This window comes from Camarhynchus parvulus, chromosome 3 (genome assembly GCF_901933205.1).
Source record: "Camarhynchus parvulus chromosome 3, STF_HiC, whole genome shotgun sequence".
Classification (NCBI taxonomy): Eukaryota; Metazoa; Chordata; class Aves; order Passeriformes; family Thraupidae; genus Camarhynchus; species Camarhynchus parvulus.
The window spans coordinates 2,241,971-2,257,357 of record NC_044573.1 but is presented as its reverse complement, the minus strand read 5'-3'; positions in this window follow the sequence as shown (position 1 = coordinate 2,257,357).

Here is a 15,387-nt window from a genome sequence, read left to right as displayed (position 1 = left end):
CTGGATGCCCAGAAATCTTGGAGAAAGGGACAGAATCTTAAATTCAATGTTGGCTCCAAGGGAAAAAGATGTTGTGTTAGGAGAAGTGTGGACATATGGTTGCCCCAGTCTGTGAACAGTGTGGGCATGTTTGATGTGACTGAGTAACACCTTTCTCTTGGCCAGAAGGGAATCAATGTTTTAAAAATCATTGTTTCCTGTTCTTGTTGAGTGCTCAGACATATGGGATTGTGTTGGGAAACTGCTCCTGTGCATCAGTTGCTTTCTTTGAGCCATATATGAAATTTCTGCTTCCATTTAGGCACCTCCCTCTCCACTCCAGGCCAGTGTGACCTTAAATTATTGCTGATGTCCAAGAGGGCAGCACACACAGACCCTGCGGACATTCCCCCCCTCAGCTCAGTGAAAACTGACCTTCATGAACTGTACCACTGTGTTCTGAGCTTTTTTCTCTATTTCTTAATAATCAGAGAATTACAGAACCCTTTGGATTGGAAAAGACCTCCACGATCGAGTCCCAGTTTTGAGCAGGTAAAGAAGACTTGACTCATGCTAAATTTATCTTCTCATAGGAATAGATTCACTGCTGAATCCCCTGCTGGCTGTATCTATAAATAAAATCAGGCGAAGGCTTTTCCGGGCTTGAGGCCAAGTGACACACAGAGTGGCCATTCCCTGATGTCAGGGCTTGTCCTGTCTCTGAGCAGCACCACGGTGAGGCTGAAGGATCCATCAGCCTGTTGGAAGGCTGCAACAACTGACAAAATTCAACAGGACTGTGAGATCCTACACTCCGGGAATCATAGGGGCATTGAATGCCAAGTTTTGGGAGGTGCTGCTGTTGTTTTGGACCCTCACAGCAAAGCCACTGTTGCAGCTTCCAAAGAGAGAATTAACAGAATTAATCTCAGCAGCAGTTTTCATCCTACACCTGCCTGTAGGGGTTTGTGAACACTAGGGGCCTTCTTCCTTCAGCTTTTGGGCTGTTTCCCCATGGATAATGTGGGAGATCTTGCAGGAGTTTGATTCTCTAAGGTCTCATGCCATCTCTCATGGCTGAGCTTCCAGCTCTCTGGGGGGCTCTTGCTGAGAGCTCCCAGAGAACACTGAGGCTGCATTGCCTTCCCTCTGCTTTGGGATATCCAAAAGTAGGTAGTTATTAGTGGATTAAGGCATCCAGCACATGAATATTTCCAGTGCTCAAGAGGACGTGTTGCTAGAACTTTTTGGTGCAAATATCAGACTGTGTAGACTCTGGCCTGGCTGTGATAGCCTGAAGGTGTTTGGTGAATTAGATAAGGGAACTTCTTTTCCTTTTTCTTCTTCACAGGAGGTACTGTGTGCACACCCCTGCCTTCCTCCTTTGCTATATAAACTTGCAAAGGCTTGGCCATTGTAGATATGGGGAAACATCAGCCCAGGGAGGGAAATTACCTACCTGAGATTGGCACCAGCAATAAATAACACCACTGAAGGCATAATCACTGCTGCATGTGGCCTTTGTTCAAAAACATGGTTCCCATGCTTGAACTTCTTTCAGTATTTCTTTAATTGCTTCTGCTCGAGTTGCTCCCACGTTTCATTTATTCAAGGCTAGAACAGCATAATGGTAATTTTATTTTTAGTTGTTTTATGCAGGTTTATTGTATTTTGTGTTCTTATTCAGCCTACAGTAATTACTTTAGTGCCCACAATGACTAAACATGCTGGCACAATCACAGAAAGACCTTGGGCTGGCAGCATTTGCTGTGTATTCAGTTGCTCCTTCCAATTCAAGGTATGTTTACCTGCAAGTGATACTTTCAATCATGTAGTTTGTAGTCTTTGAAGTTCACTACAAGCTTCAACTACTGGTGGTTTTGGTTGGGTTTTTTTAGGTAACTTTCTTGAAGTAAAATGTTTTAGCTGCCTGCTGAACTTATTTCCAGTGTGTAGTATCTGTAAAATACTAGGCATGCTTCAGAGGTGTCTGCTTTCATCACATCAAATAGTAACCAGTTTTCAAACAGGAATTCTGGATTTATTCCTTGTGGAACAGAGTTATGTGAAGATACTCTGCCATCACTACATGATAAAAGTGCTGATCCCTTTGCCTCTTGACACAACCCATTAATTTCCTTTCCAGGGAATATGTACATTTCTCTCACATTGGCCAGGACACCTTGCTCATTCATTCTCAGTTGGAAAGTTACAATAAAAATGCACTTGTCACATTTTGTGTCACAGCACAGGTGTGGGTTTCCTTGTTGGTTTATTGCCCAGAAGGACTTTGATCTCACAAGCTGAAGATGATAAGCACATTATATAGTTTGTGGGTTGCCCTCAGAGGCTCATTCCAGTCTTTTGCCTTGTTCTTGGTGAAGCATTTGTCAGGATAATAACTAACCCATGATATGGAAAATGAAATGATTCTTTGCTAGTATTCTATATGAGAAACAACCATCTGGTTTTGCCTTGAGTTGGGTATTTCTCCTGCAGTGCCCATGGCTCTCTCCAGAGCTCTGGTTTTCGCTGTGGTTGGCTGGGTTACGTTCCTCTGTCTCGATGCACAAAGTGAGTATTGTTATGTTTGTAAATGCCTGACTATTTTAGTGCTTTTATTGAAATGAAACAAAATTACATTTATTAAATTCATACAAATCACAAACCTAGAAGTTTCAAATGCTTTGATTTATTGATAAAATAATTTCTAAATAAGCAATCTTGGTGCCCTTGGAAGTGGTGTTTGGGCTTTCAGGGACTGAGTGATGGACAGGTGAAGACCATGCTCTTGTGTACACAAGGGTTTTTACAAGTTTTCTTTAACTTCTGCTGCAGATATTTTATATCTGCAACAGTCTATAATTTAAATACCTAGGCTGAAGCTGAGTCTGAGGATGGAAAATTTTAAAGTTGGAATCAATTGCATTCCTTGCTGCTGCTGCTCTGCTAAATTAGATTGGAGTAGTTACCATTGTTACTTCTGCTATTCACAGTGATAAGTACTTCGCTAAAAGTTCTATTTGATGTATTGAGGCTTCCTTAAAGTGAAAACTGCCAATTTTTTCTCTTTTTCACTGCTCCAGGGCCTAGGCTTTAGCATACTCAGAGATGGAGGTGGTGAATTAAACCCAAACCAGGAGCTGCTGACTAGAAACAGTCATTAGGATTCTATTCAGTGGCTTGTGTAGAAATCTGCTCACTTGTAAATGAGATCATATAAAGTGAGGCAGATATGAAGGCATCTACCTAGCCAGGGGAAAATAGCCCACTGCTTGTTTATACCAAATGTCCCTTTGAGTATCCATAAGGAAGGCAAGGATAAAGAGTAGGGACATTCTTGGCATTGGTGCAAACTCACATAAGGACCACAAGAGTTGCACAGGTATCTGTAAGAGCATAGATTGCACTCTGGAAGCTTTGCTGCTGAAGTCTAGTCTGGGAAGGGGGGAAAGCTTTGGTAGGTCTTTGGATTTTTGTGTGTATAGTGTGCAGATATTAATGATTAAAACAAAAATTCTGTCACTTCTGTCACACAGAGAAAATGTAGAGAGGTGACTGAAATACAAGAAGCCACTTAGGAAAGCCACTTCTCATGAACAAAAAATATGCTCCCAAAGGGCTCCTTCTCTAAAAGTTTAAGGAGAGTAAAATTTAGGTAAAAAGCTCCTGGATTCTTGCTGCCATTTCTGAGGGGAGTAGCTTTGTGTTTCTAGTTGTCTGGGGAGCAGAAAACAATTCCAGGGCCAAGGTCCAAGAGTTGTTTCGATCACGGTTTCCACAAATGGTTCATCAGGACACCATTGAGCAGTGAGTCACTCCTGTCAGGCAGTAAAGTCCCAGATTGGCTCCAGGACACCAATGTTTGCCTACTCCCTTCAGATATTGCTTTAAACCCTTCAAGGTGCCACCATGGTAAATATCTGGGAGCTTCATTTGAACCTTTGTGTGCATCTGGATTTACATAGCATCAGCTTATTTACCTTCTTCTATTTCTGGACCCAGTCCCTCTGTGTTCTTTATACATGACATTTCTGTTTCATTTTAGAAATCACAACTATCAACTGTGATGTACCACCCAGGCCACTGGAACTCTCAAGCTTTTTGGATGAATATACAGGTAAAATCAGGATTCTAACCTAGAATTGTCTGATCTCCTCCCAAATGCACTTTATTACCTCACACAGTCAGTGGATTTTATAGTCAGTCTGTATTATTAATTGATTTACAGCAGTGACCATGGCTGGATGCAGCAGCTGCCTACATGAAATACTGTGGAATAAATAAATATAGTGGAATAAATAAATATAACCCCCAAAATTCCCTGATCCAAGGATTTCATTGTCAGAATCAACACATAAGGCAATGGGAAAGAAAAGGAGTCCCGAAAATGTTCTCAGTTCACCTTGCCCAGCCAGTATTTGATGTCCTTAATGGATATCCAGCAGTTCCCTTTGGGATATGTCATAACCCTCAGGCTCTCATGCTGATTGTCCACAGGCAAACTTCACTGCTTCTGCCTATCAACAATATACAGAAAACAAACATGATCCAGAACAGTGATTTTTTTTTTTTTACAATCACTATTGAAACTTTTATTTTTGAGTTGTGGAAGCTTAGCTGCTGTGTCTGACTCTTGCATGGAGTTAGAAAGGAGGATAACTACATTTCACTCTGATTTCATTTGATTTTTAATCAGCCAGCAAGAACTCTGGCCTTCTGTGTGCATTGTATGTGTGAATGAATCTGCTGGCATATCTGATGAATAAGCAAGAGGGCTAATCAACTTTAATTTTCCCCCATTAGTTCTCTTTTTTTGGCTTTCTCCTCTGGAGGGAATGCTGTTTCCTAGGCAGCTGCTTGATACTTCTTGGCTGGATGTATCCAGCTCTGCTTGGAGCACTGGACAGCCTCTGGCAGCAGGCAAAGCTGGATTTTGTTTTCCTGGAGGTTTTCAGCACTGCACCCAGCAGGGTGGCACCACACAAAGCTCTGCCCCTGCTCACTGTCAGCTCACTGCCCTTTGTCCTCACACACAAATAAAATCCAGTGTCTCTGGGCTGCTGGCTGACAGCATTCCAGACACTCCCTGCTGCTGGAAAGTCATATTCCTGAAACACCTGGAGACCAGAAACACAGGGCTGTGCATGGAGATCAGAGATGGGACTGTTGCAGAAAGCATTTACTAACCTAAACTAGTAGTGAGGGGGTACAAAACTAGTGGAGAAGGAAGAAACACAGCTGGGAAGTTTCCTGAAGATCATGGGAAATATTTGGGCTGTTCAGGGAAGACTTTGGAAAGGAGAAGGGATTATGGGTTTGCAATCCAGATAATGTGTTCCATGAGAAGATAAGTATGATTACATAAACACAAATGTCTTGATGATGTGAGTGAGGGAACCTTCTGTAGTAAAATTGCCAGTAACACCATGCTGGGTGGTTTAAAAGAATACATTTCCAAAGCACTTTCAAACAGATTTGGTATTTAACCAGGCAAGTAGTGTACAGTCAGTCTAACAGGAATCCTGATCGCTACAAATAAGAAATTATCCTATTTTCAGGAGGATAATTCCTAAATGCGTGGTTGTAGAAAATCTCATAAAATTGATTTGAAGGTTGCAGCCTTTTGTTTTTGTGTCCTGTAAAAACAGGAACACATTAAGGGAAAGGCCACACACTTTGCACCTGAAACCAGATTCACACTGGATTCTATTGCCTGATAGATGCAACTAAAATATATGAAAGGCCCTTGTGTCTGGAAAATACTGAAACCCATGCAGCCCCTCAATGACTTTGACTAACTTTGATTACATTTTCACAGTAAACGTGGGAAAAAAAGTTTTGCAGCATAAAGCTATTTTCAAAAAAATGGTGGAAATTTAGGTGTAAATTATGCCAAGCTTTTTAATTCTGGATGTATCCTTTGTATATATTGGAAAAATTTTATTTTTGTGGTTTTAAAAACGCCTCAATACACTTGTGCAGGGTACTCAAGGGGACTTTAACAGATATTACAGTTTAGCTAAAAATGCCAAAATGATATAAAATGCAACCAAAAGTCACCAGTAATCAATACATATGAAATGAACCTATGGATTTCTTTTCCATAAAGCAATCTAATTTTGTTCCATTTTCTCTTACAGGTGTTATAGAATGGATTACAGATATCCCACCCAACGTGCATCTGAAATTACAAGAATTTGTATTTCCTGAACACTTGAATTATGTGGAGCTGATAACTGATTCTCAATCTAGCAATGCAACTGTGAGAACCAGAAGGGCACTGGATGTTGAGGCTCTTGAGGTATTATTTTTACTGCATATAAAGCCTAGACAGAAAAGTTTTCTTGACAAGTGAAGAATAAATCATTAAGATAATGCATTTTAATTGTTCATTCTCTCACAATACAGGTTGGTATTTCAAAAAAAGTGATTTGTCTGAATAGAATTCAGTATCTCCCTCTCATTAATATCTGATAAATGTTTTCAGTTTCCTATAACTAAACTTTCCTGTCATCTGACAGCCAGCCAGGTTCTCTCCTAGCCATGTATTGTACTGAGAGCTGTAAACATGCATTGTGACAGGTGCCACTTGCCTTACAACTCTCCTCTCAGGAGCATGAATATTACACCAAAGTGAGATTGAGCAGATGTAACTTGGTAGAAGGTAATCCTGAATCACAAGCACTTCACTCACTAACGGATTTATGGATTTTTGATGCACAAAGGGATAGATCCTTCTTCCTAGGCAGTTCTGGCTCTGGAGGATTACCAGGAATTTAGAAAGCAATATCAGTGTTCTGCCTGGCTGAAGTTGCCTCTGAATATGAAAATGGTGTAGTACTGCAGAGTAAATATTTATTATACAAGTTTATTTGTATATATACACACACACACACACATTTTTTATTATATATACAAAATCTTTATTTATATTTTAGTTTTAGTTTAATAGTTGTTTTATTTTAATTTTTATTTATATATTATTATTATTTATTTTAGTATATATACACAAAATATTTATTATATAAGTTTATTTTTATATATTTATTTTTATATGTACAAAATTTATAATACAAGTGCTATTTCAGAGTACCACTGATTTGTTTTGGACACTGCCATCTCAGAGAAGCACTGTACCTCACAGACCTGAACCAGGCATATTGTAAAAAACACTGTTACAATCAATGTTTGTAATGGATGAAAACATATTTTAGATTTTTTTCTTACATTTGCATTTCTCATTTGGATGTTTCCCAAATGGATTAAAACACTTCTTATGCTTCTTGCACATGTTCTCCTGTATTCTCTGTCAACTTTTATTGAGGAAGAACAGTCAGGTACAGGGGGATGGTAGGGCCTGGGTAGGTGGTATCAGTAGTAGAGGAATGGCAGTCCAATAAACCTTATAATAAAAAAGTAATTACAAAGTGTTAATTTTAAGCAGAGTGCTTTGGTACAGCACACCTGAGGATTCAAGTACTAGAAGTAATTTTGTATAATTTTGACAAAAATTATCTTTGCTAATCACACCATTAGTTCATCAATTATATTATTTATTGGCTTGTCTGTTCAATTTCAGGGTGATATGATCTGGTATTCTATTGTGTGCCAAAGGATTGGAACAGTGAGTACAAACCATGCTTTATCCACTGTATTTATTGTCTATTTTAATACAAATGATTATTTTCTGCAATACTATTTAATTGAAAGCTATGATGCAGGGAGTTCAGAGTACCTTGTAGAAGATAACCTGTTGAAGTCTGCTGATTGAAAGGAGTGGTTTTGTTCACAGAAAATGACGGTAAACTTTAAAAAGTTAATTTTAGGAAGGGTAGTCTAATTCTAAATGGTAGTTTAATGAAAGGGTGTCTCTTTGAGGATCTTATTCTAGATGAAATTAAATGTTAGCAGAATGCTGCCACCTCACTGTTGTCATTTCTTCCACTGCCAAGACTGATGAGATAGAAAACGGCCGGAATGTAAAACTGATAGATGTAAACGACAATGCTCCAGAATTTCAACAAGCTAATTACAGTGCTTCAGTGTCAGAGGTAGGTTCTGGAAAATGCTGATACTTTTCTTCCTGGGATATTTTTAAATTACTTTTTGGGGAGCTTCTAAAGTGACCACACTGAGATAATTTCCTCACGTGCAGCCTTATGGGATTTATCTGCCACATCCCGTGGGTGTGGAAAGGAAAGGCTGGGCTGCACATACAGCTGGGGGAATGGGGTGATGGAGAAACATTCCCAGCCAAAAATGGCAACAGGAGGTGATTTGCTAAGCAGCTGGCACAACTTTCCCGCCCCAAGTTAAGAAAGATGTGGATGGGGGCTTGTGACTGAGTATTTGATGGTTTCTGTTTCTTCTTAGGTAGCTGGAATTAATTCCACGGTTGTAAAAGTGGAAGCTGAGGATAAGGACATTTCACCAGAATTCAGCATCCTTACTTACAGTCTTTGGGTGAGTGCCCTTTGTTAGTTGGGAACTGTGAATTTCATAGATCCACAGCCTGGGGCCTGATCTCAGCGTGCTTCCTTGCACTGTGAAGATTAAAAATCTGCAAAACTTCCAAGAAACCTTTCAAGTTATACCACAGGATCAGCCTGGCGGGCAGTGAGGCCTGAATCTTGTTTCTTAACTTTTGTGGAATGATTTATGGCACTCTTCAGCTACAGCTGAGGAACTCAGTGGTCCTGTGCAGTAGCAGGAGGGAGAGCTATTTCCCCTCTTTTTAAAGTTTATGTTGGATTTGCTGTCAGTCTCCAGTCCTCAAGCCAACTGAAGTAAGATCATCTCAACTAAATGTAGATATCTGCAGTGGAAATCTTCACATCTGAGCTTGTCTCTGCTCCTTTTATAGCTGGTGAAGGGAAGCTGATGCCATTTCCCTGTGTGCCATAGGAGAAGATAAATCAGATAGAAATTCTGTTGGCACTGACAGGGGAGGCATGTGTGGAGGAGGATCAGCCTTTTCCTTTCCATTGGTGGTAGTTGAGACATTCCTGCACCTTTATGAAAATAGTCCAATAGGAAAGGTGAAAAAAAAGGAAAATAAAATGTATTTCATCATCAATCATATAAAATATTTGATTTATTAATTTAATAGGGCCCAAACTCTGATTACTTTTCTATAAGGGAAGGAGATGGAAACGTCATGGTGAAAAAACCACTGGATTACAACGAGGTCAACTTTTTCAATTTAACAGTCCAAGCAAAGGTATGATACAAATTAAAAGAAGAACAAGACCCACAATAGTTCTACAATGATAGTTCCTTTGTTTTATAGCATCCCAGTTTCTACAAATTTACAGCTTTGGGAGTTCCCAACCCAAATGTTGTGTCTGTAACTTGGTTTATACTGGAGACAAAGTAGCACATTCTTAATATTTCAGCCATTGTTTCCTCTCAAATACCAGCCCAAGTTTCTTTCTGTATTTTTCTAAGTATAAATACTGTATATATTCATTCTCCACTACTATAACACATATTCATCTATTCTTTCTGGCAGATCTCTCAAATTTTTGCTGCACCTTACCAGTTTTTTTTTTGTTTTGGGTTTTTTTTTTTTTTTTTTGAGATTTGAGTATGTATTTGCCTTCATTTCCTTTTAGAACTAAAAATAAATAGTTTTGCTAGGATTATTGTGGTACCTAGCAAATAGCAAAGCTGTAGCAAATGTTCTATTCTATATTCTATGTGCCTGATAGATAATGAGAAACTGAAGGAAGATTACCTGTGGATAGTTTTGTTCCTAGAACTGGATTAATCTGACAAACTGAGTGCTCTCAGGTTAAAAATGCTGCAAAATATATGTAATAATATTCTGCTGTGTTTTCCACTGAGATATGGAGGTTTTTTAGAGACAGTTGTTCTTATTTTGTTCTTTCCCTTGGGATGCAGGAAAGATTTGGAAACCAGAGTGCCATTGCACCATTAATAATTAATGTGGAAGATTATGATACATTGAACCCCTATTTCAGTCAATCCACATACAATGGGAATATCACTGAAAACCAGGTAAAAGCTCTTCTCTGAATGCTGCTGTAAATAGGTTATCCTTATCCATAGGGCTTTTTTTCCAAGGATTCTTCTTCCCTGAGCAGTTTAAGATGGATGGATCTGCTTTCCTCTGTGCTGACTAGTGAAAAAGATATCAGCTGTAGATCTCCAACTACCAGATAAACAGCCTTGTATTATATGAAGCAAAGAATTTTCTGTAATAGAAACACATCCTTTTGTATTTTGGGGGAAAAAAAATTAAAATAAGAAAGAAAAGGGAAAAAAACCCAAATTCCTGTTTTAAAAGAGCTTTTAATGTAAAATTCAAAAGGCAACTGGTTGTTCATCAGTCCTGAAATTAGTTTTAATTACTGTAATTCCTTCATACAGCATTACAATCAGATAAGCAAAAATAAGGATCTGAATGGCAATCCATGGTCTATATTATTTTTGTAACTTTTTCTTTCTATATAGAATAGAGATTTCTTGGTGAAATGTATTTGTTTGACTCAGGTTTCTGTATGTATTCTGAAAAAAAAATAACAGTGTAGTTTTATCAGTGTAACCCACTCAAATTAAAAAGGTTCCTTATTATCCCTATTTCTATGTCATTATCTTTCTGTTAAAGTATTTCAAATCACATAAACTTTTAGTGTTAGACCTCCAGTGTTGCTTTTGTTAGAAGTTCATCTCTAATTCTCTGAAAGGAATAATTTTAGCCCTTCTAAAATGTTTTTATCTTTTAAATTACTGTTTTTATATGGGCTGCAGTATAGATTTGTGTGTTGTTTTCCAGGAGATGAAAGGAACTGAAATAGTCAATGTTCTAAGCATAAATTCCATCTGTGACTGCAGCTTCATAATCTGGTGTTTCTTAAACACAGTGTATCCATGGAATATCTTGGTCATCATTCTCCCCTGTAAAGCACATATGGCAAAGAAAGAATTTTTTTTCTGGATCACATTGGTTAAATACATGTTTCTTGTTTCTTTAATCAAAACTGTGACTTATCTAAGGAAAGATTTGAAGTTAATGTGTGGTTTTTTTCCAAGATATTCAGGTTAATGTATGTTTTCTAGGTGGGTCCTCTGGCTGTTCTCCCAGAGGTCTTGGCTCAAGATGGAGACAAAGGTATAAATGAAAAAATAATTTACAGCATCAAGCTGGGTAAGAGCCTTTATTTTCTTCTAGACATTGACACAGTAATTCAGGATGAATCATTTATCTGTTACTGGAGGGAGTGATAAGGAAGTGCAGGGTCCATTCAGATGTCTTGAAGTGCCCACAGCTTCACAGCAGAGCTGCTCCACGAGCTAAATCAGATCTCAGCCATTATTGCAGGGTCCAGCTACTTCTAAAATGTTTGCTTGTTCTTACCCTCCTTCCAAGGAACAAAAATCAATTCCTGATTTCAAGTGTAAGCCACTCTAGAGGCTTCAATTTGATCAAATAATTTCCATTCAGGACCATCTAGAGAGAGAATTCCATCAAGAGCTGTTCCTCCTCCTTAAGAAATTGCCAGAAGTTTATGAAATGCTTAATTTGAGACCCTTGAAGTGTGACTGTATTTTCTAGGAGTTGTTTTGAGGACAGAGTGTTTGAAAAAACAGCCTTTCATGTTCCTTTTTCCTGTGGCTGAGAAGTTAACACTCACAGAAAGGACAGACCAGACTTCCAGTTCTGGTTCATTCTCATTAACCCTTCCCAATTTTCCACTTTTCAGTGAACCCTCCAGCCTATAACAACAGCTTTTCAATCAATGACGATGGAGTGTTGGAAGTCAAGACCTCAATTGACAGAGAAATATGTCCAAACCTTGTGGTGGGCATTCAGGTAGAGATTGTTTTGGTATTTTAGTCTCACTTTCAGAAAATAATATGTAAATCCAAGTTGCTGCTAACAGTGTTTTTCATAGTCATTGATATCAAGGCTCCATCCTGCCATTCAAAAATCAAAATAGAGGATAAAGTAATTAATTATAAATATGCAGTTGGCATGCCCTTGTGTTAAGCTTGTTGTTATCAGGCATGGAATTTACAGCTGTAAATTCTGTTTTCTAGGCAGCTCAGCAAGACAAGATTTTCAAAACAGCTGATGCAGTAGTTCTGGTTACTATTGGAGATCAGAATGACAATGCTCCAGTACTGTCACAAACAAGTTATAATGTCTCACTTCCAGAAAATTCCCCAAATGGGATGGAAGTTCTTCAAATAACAGCTACTGACATAGATGAGGTAAAAAGATGATGGTTTTATGGCTGCTACAAGTGCTGCATTTCTGAAATAGAATATAAAATGCATTTGTGTTATACAGCTATTGTGAATAGAATTTCTTTTTCTGACTTTCTAAATATGCTTAAACAAAGCAAACTTAGTTTCACTTCTTTAAGGGGTAGAGCACTGCAAACGAAGAATAAATTTTGTCTCTCTTTGGAACTCCTCTGGTTTGCATAAGGTCCCAAATCTGGAAGTATGCAAGTGCAAAATGAACACAAAGCTGCGAGTCATTCTCAGCCTGTTATTTCTTCCATGTTGTTTGCTTCTCTCTGTTTTTAAGTTTGGTTTGTTTTTTTTTTTTTTTTGGAACTGTAATCTCAATTAAACTGGAGATTTCATCTTCTCCATGTGGAAAAGAAGAAGAAAGCATCCTAAGGGAGTAGCTCAGTGGTTGTCCTGGTTTAATGACAAATGTTTCCTGTTTGCAGGGAGGCTTCCAGGGAACGCTCAGCCTCACTCCAGGTGACAGTCCCTTCCAGCTGAGCCCAGCTGGGATCCTCACTGTGAGGAACTCCTCGCTGCTGGACAGGGAGAGAGTGCCCTCCATTCACCTACAGGTACTAACACCAAACCTGCTCCTGTCCAAGGTAACCTGAGGCCAGCAGGTGAGACCTGATCTGTCCTGGCAGCAGGTGGAACCTTGAGTAGGGATCAGCAGCTTAATTGAAGAAACAAATCCAGGCTTTGACAGCAATGTTATCTGGAGGGAATACCACTGCTGACACAGCTTTCTCAGCTTGTAGTTCTCATTCATCCTTTTTACTGTTTCCACAACACTCCTTTGAACACCACAGACTTCTCACTGCATTGCTTTTGCAGGTCACTGCTAGAGATCATTTGGCACCTCACCAAAATGTGAGCTCTCCTATCAACATAGTGCTGCTGGATGAGAATGACAACAGCCCAACCTTTACAGACACACCATACAGACGAGACATTTTCCTCAACATGACTGCAGGAATGGCCCTTCTTCAGGTGCTAGAAATGCTGAGCAAAAATGACATTTTTGTGTTAAATGCATGCATGAGTCCTTGCTTAAACTTGTGAAGCAGTTCTGTTGAGTAGGGAATCTTTTTGGAACAGCTCTCAGTTCAGAAACAATCCAGCTTTCATTTCAGAACTACTGATATTCCATAATCACAGTGTCCTGGATATTTTAATCACATCCCAGATGGGGGAATAAATTATAGAGGATTTTTATTCTGGTACTGTGCACCAGCCTCAACTCCATAAATATATGACAGAAAATAAGATTCTTGAATTTAGTTGTAAAGCACTTAATAAAACCTGAATGTTGTTAAAGTCCAGGAACTCAAATAAGGGCACAACATTTTTGAAAGGTTGCTGAATGCTGGAGCATTAGGGATATTTTTAGATCCAATATACTTTTTCTAAGATAGTAAACCAGTTAACCAAATAAAACAGGAAATAGGAGTTGAGATCATACCCAGATGTGCAGATTTCATGGCTCCTGATGAAATCTCTTGAACAATCTGCCTCCAGTGCCTTTGGAATTGTTATGAAACCAAACCTGGTGTAATTCACATGAGTTCCACAGAAGCAGGATTTTGCTCGTGCTACTGGAATGATATAATGTGTGTGCATTTAGGAGCAAACTTTGTTAGTGAGGTTTAACCCAGGAATTACATAGGAAGTGGACAGTCAAAGGCACAACCAAATTTAACTGCAGCAACATTTACCTGATTTTCCTGTACATCTAAAATGGGAGAAAATTTGATGAAAGCACAGAACCTAGAGTAAAAGAAATAATTTTTCCCTCCAGGTTACTGCTGCTGATCCAGATGATGGTATAAATGGAGAGATAAGCTTCATCTTAGCTGGTGGCAATGAAGATGGACACTTTGAATTGGATACATCCACAGGACAAATCAGTTTAAAAACAGTAATCCCATTAAAAATCGACCAGCATAAGAAGTTTGTCTTGTGGATAACAGCTACTGATGGTAAGAGAGTATTTTAGTGCTGGTCAACACAGCTATTCCTGGTGATGAGTTTTGGTTTTGTTTGATTTTTTTACTTGAAGGAATGCTAGATTCACAGGCTTTGTTTGAATAATACCATATATTTATCTGCTCTTGTTTGTTGAAGGTAAGAAACTGTCTTATTTACCCAAAGTAATTGCTGCATCTCTGGTAAAACTGTTCCTGCTGATGGCATTATAGCAAGTCTGTTTTTTTTATAGCTGTGGGAAGAACATCTGAAATAACACACACACACACACACACACACACATATATATATAAAATCACATGATATAATAATATATAAAATAATTTTATATAATTATATATAGATTTATATAATTTAATTTTTTAGATATATAAAATATGATCACATCTATCTTTAACTTACTGACTGGTGTTCCATAGCATAGGAAACAGAAATTCAGGCAGAAGTCAGACATATAAAACTCTCTCATCAGTCAATAAGGAGTAAAAGGAAAGTAAAATATGCTGAGTAATTTGGTCATTATTTGCACATCCATGTGGGTAAACTGGAGATGCCAAGTCCATTTTTAGCATTTAATTATCCATAGTTATTGGGAGTTTCTTTGTTTTAAAAGAATAACAGAGAAGTCAGTGAACATTCATGACTTGAATAAGGGCAGAAATAAATGTAACCTAGGAATGGCGTCCCACTCCTGGTATAATGAGAATACAAAGTGGTTTTCAGCCTTGTGATTTTTCCATTATTTGGTCAATATGAGCTCTGTGTCTTCAAATGTTGGGTCACATGGATAAAATGGGTCTTGTGGGGAGTACGGGTACAAAAGGGATTGTTCAGTCCATCCTTCGTCTGTGGTCTTGGTGAGGACCTCTGAGGCAGTACCATAACAGCAGCACCAAGGATTAAATATTTTAAAAAAGGCAGTTCCCATAGAAAAGTGTATTTTTGGGGTGGTCAGTAGGTATTTTGTACATCTGCTGAGAAATTTTCCTTTTCCTTGCAGGTGGGATCACTCCAAGAAGTTCATCAGTGCCAGTAGAAATCAATGCATTTGGAGATTCCAGACCACAGTTTACTCAGAAAATATACAATGTGTCTGTGGAAGAAGAGCTGGCTCCTCCTGTTGAAGTAGCGCAAGTAAGAAGAACTCTATTCTAT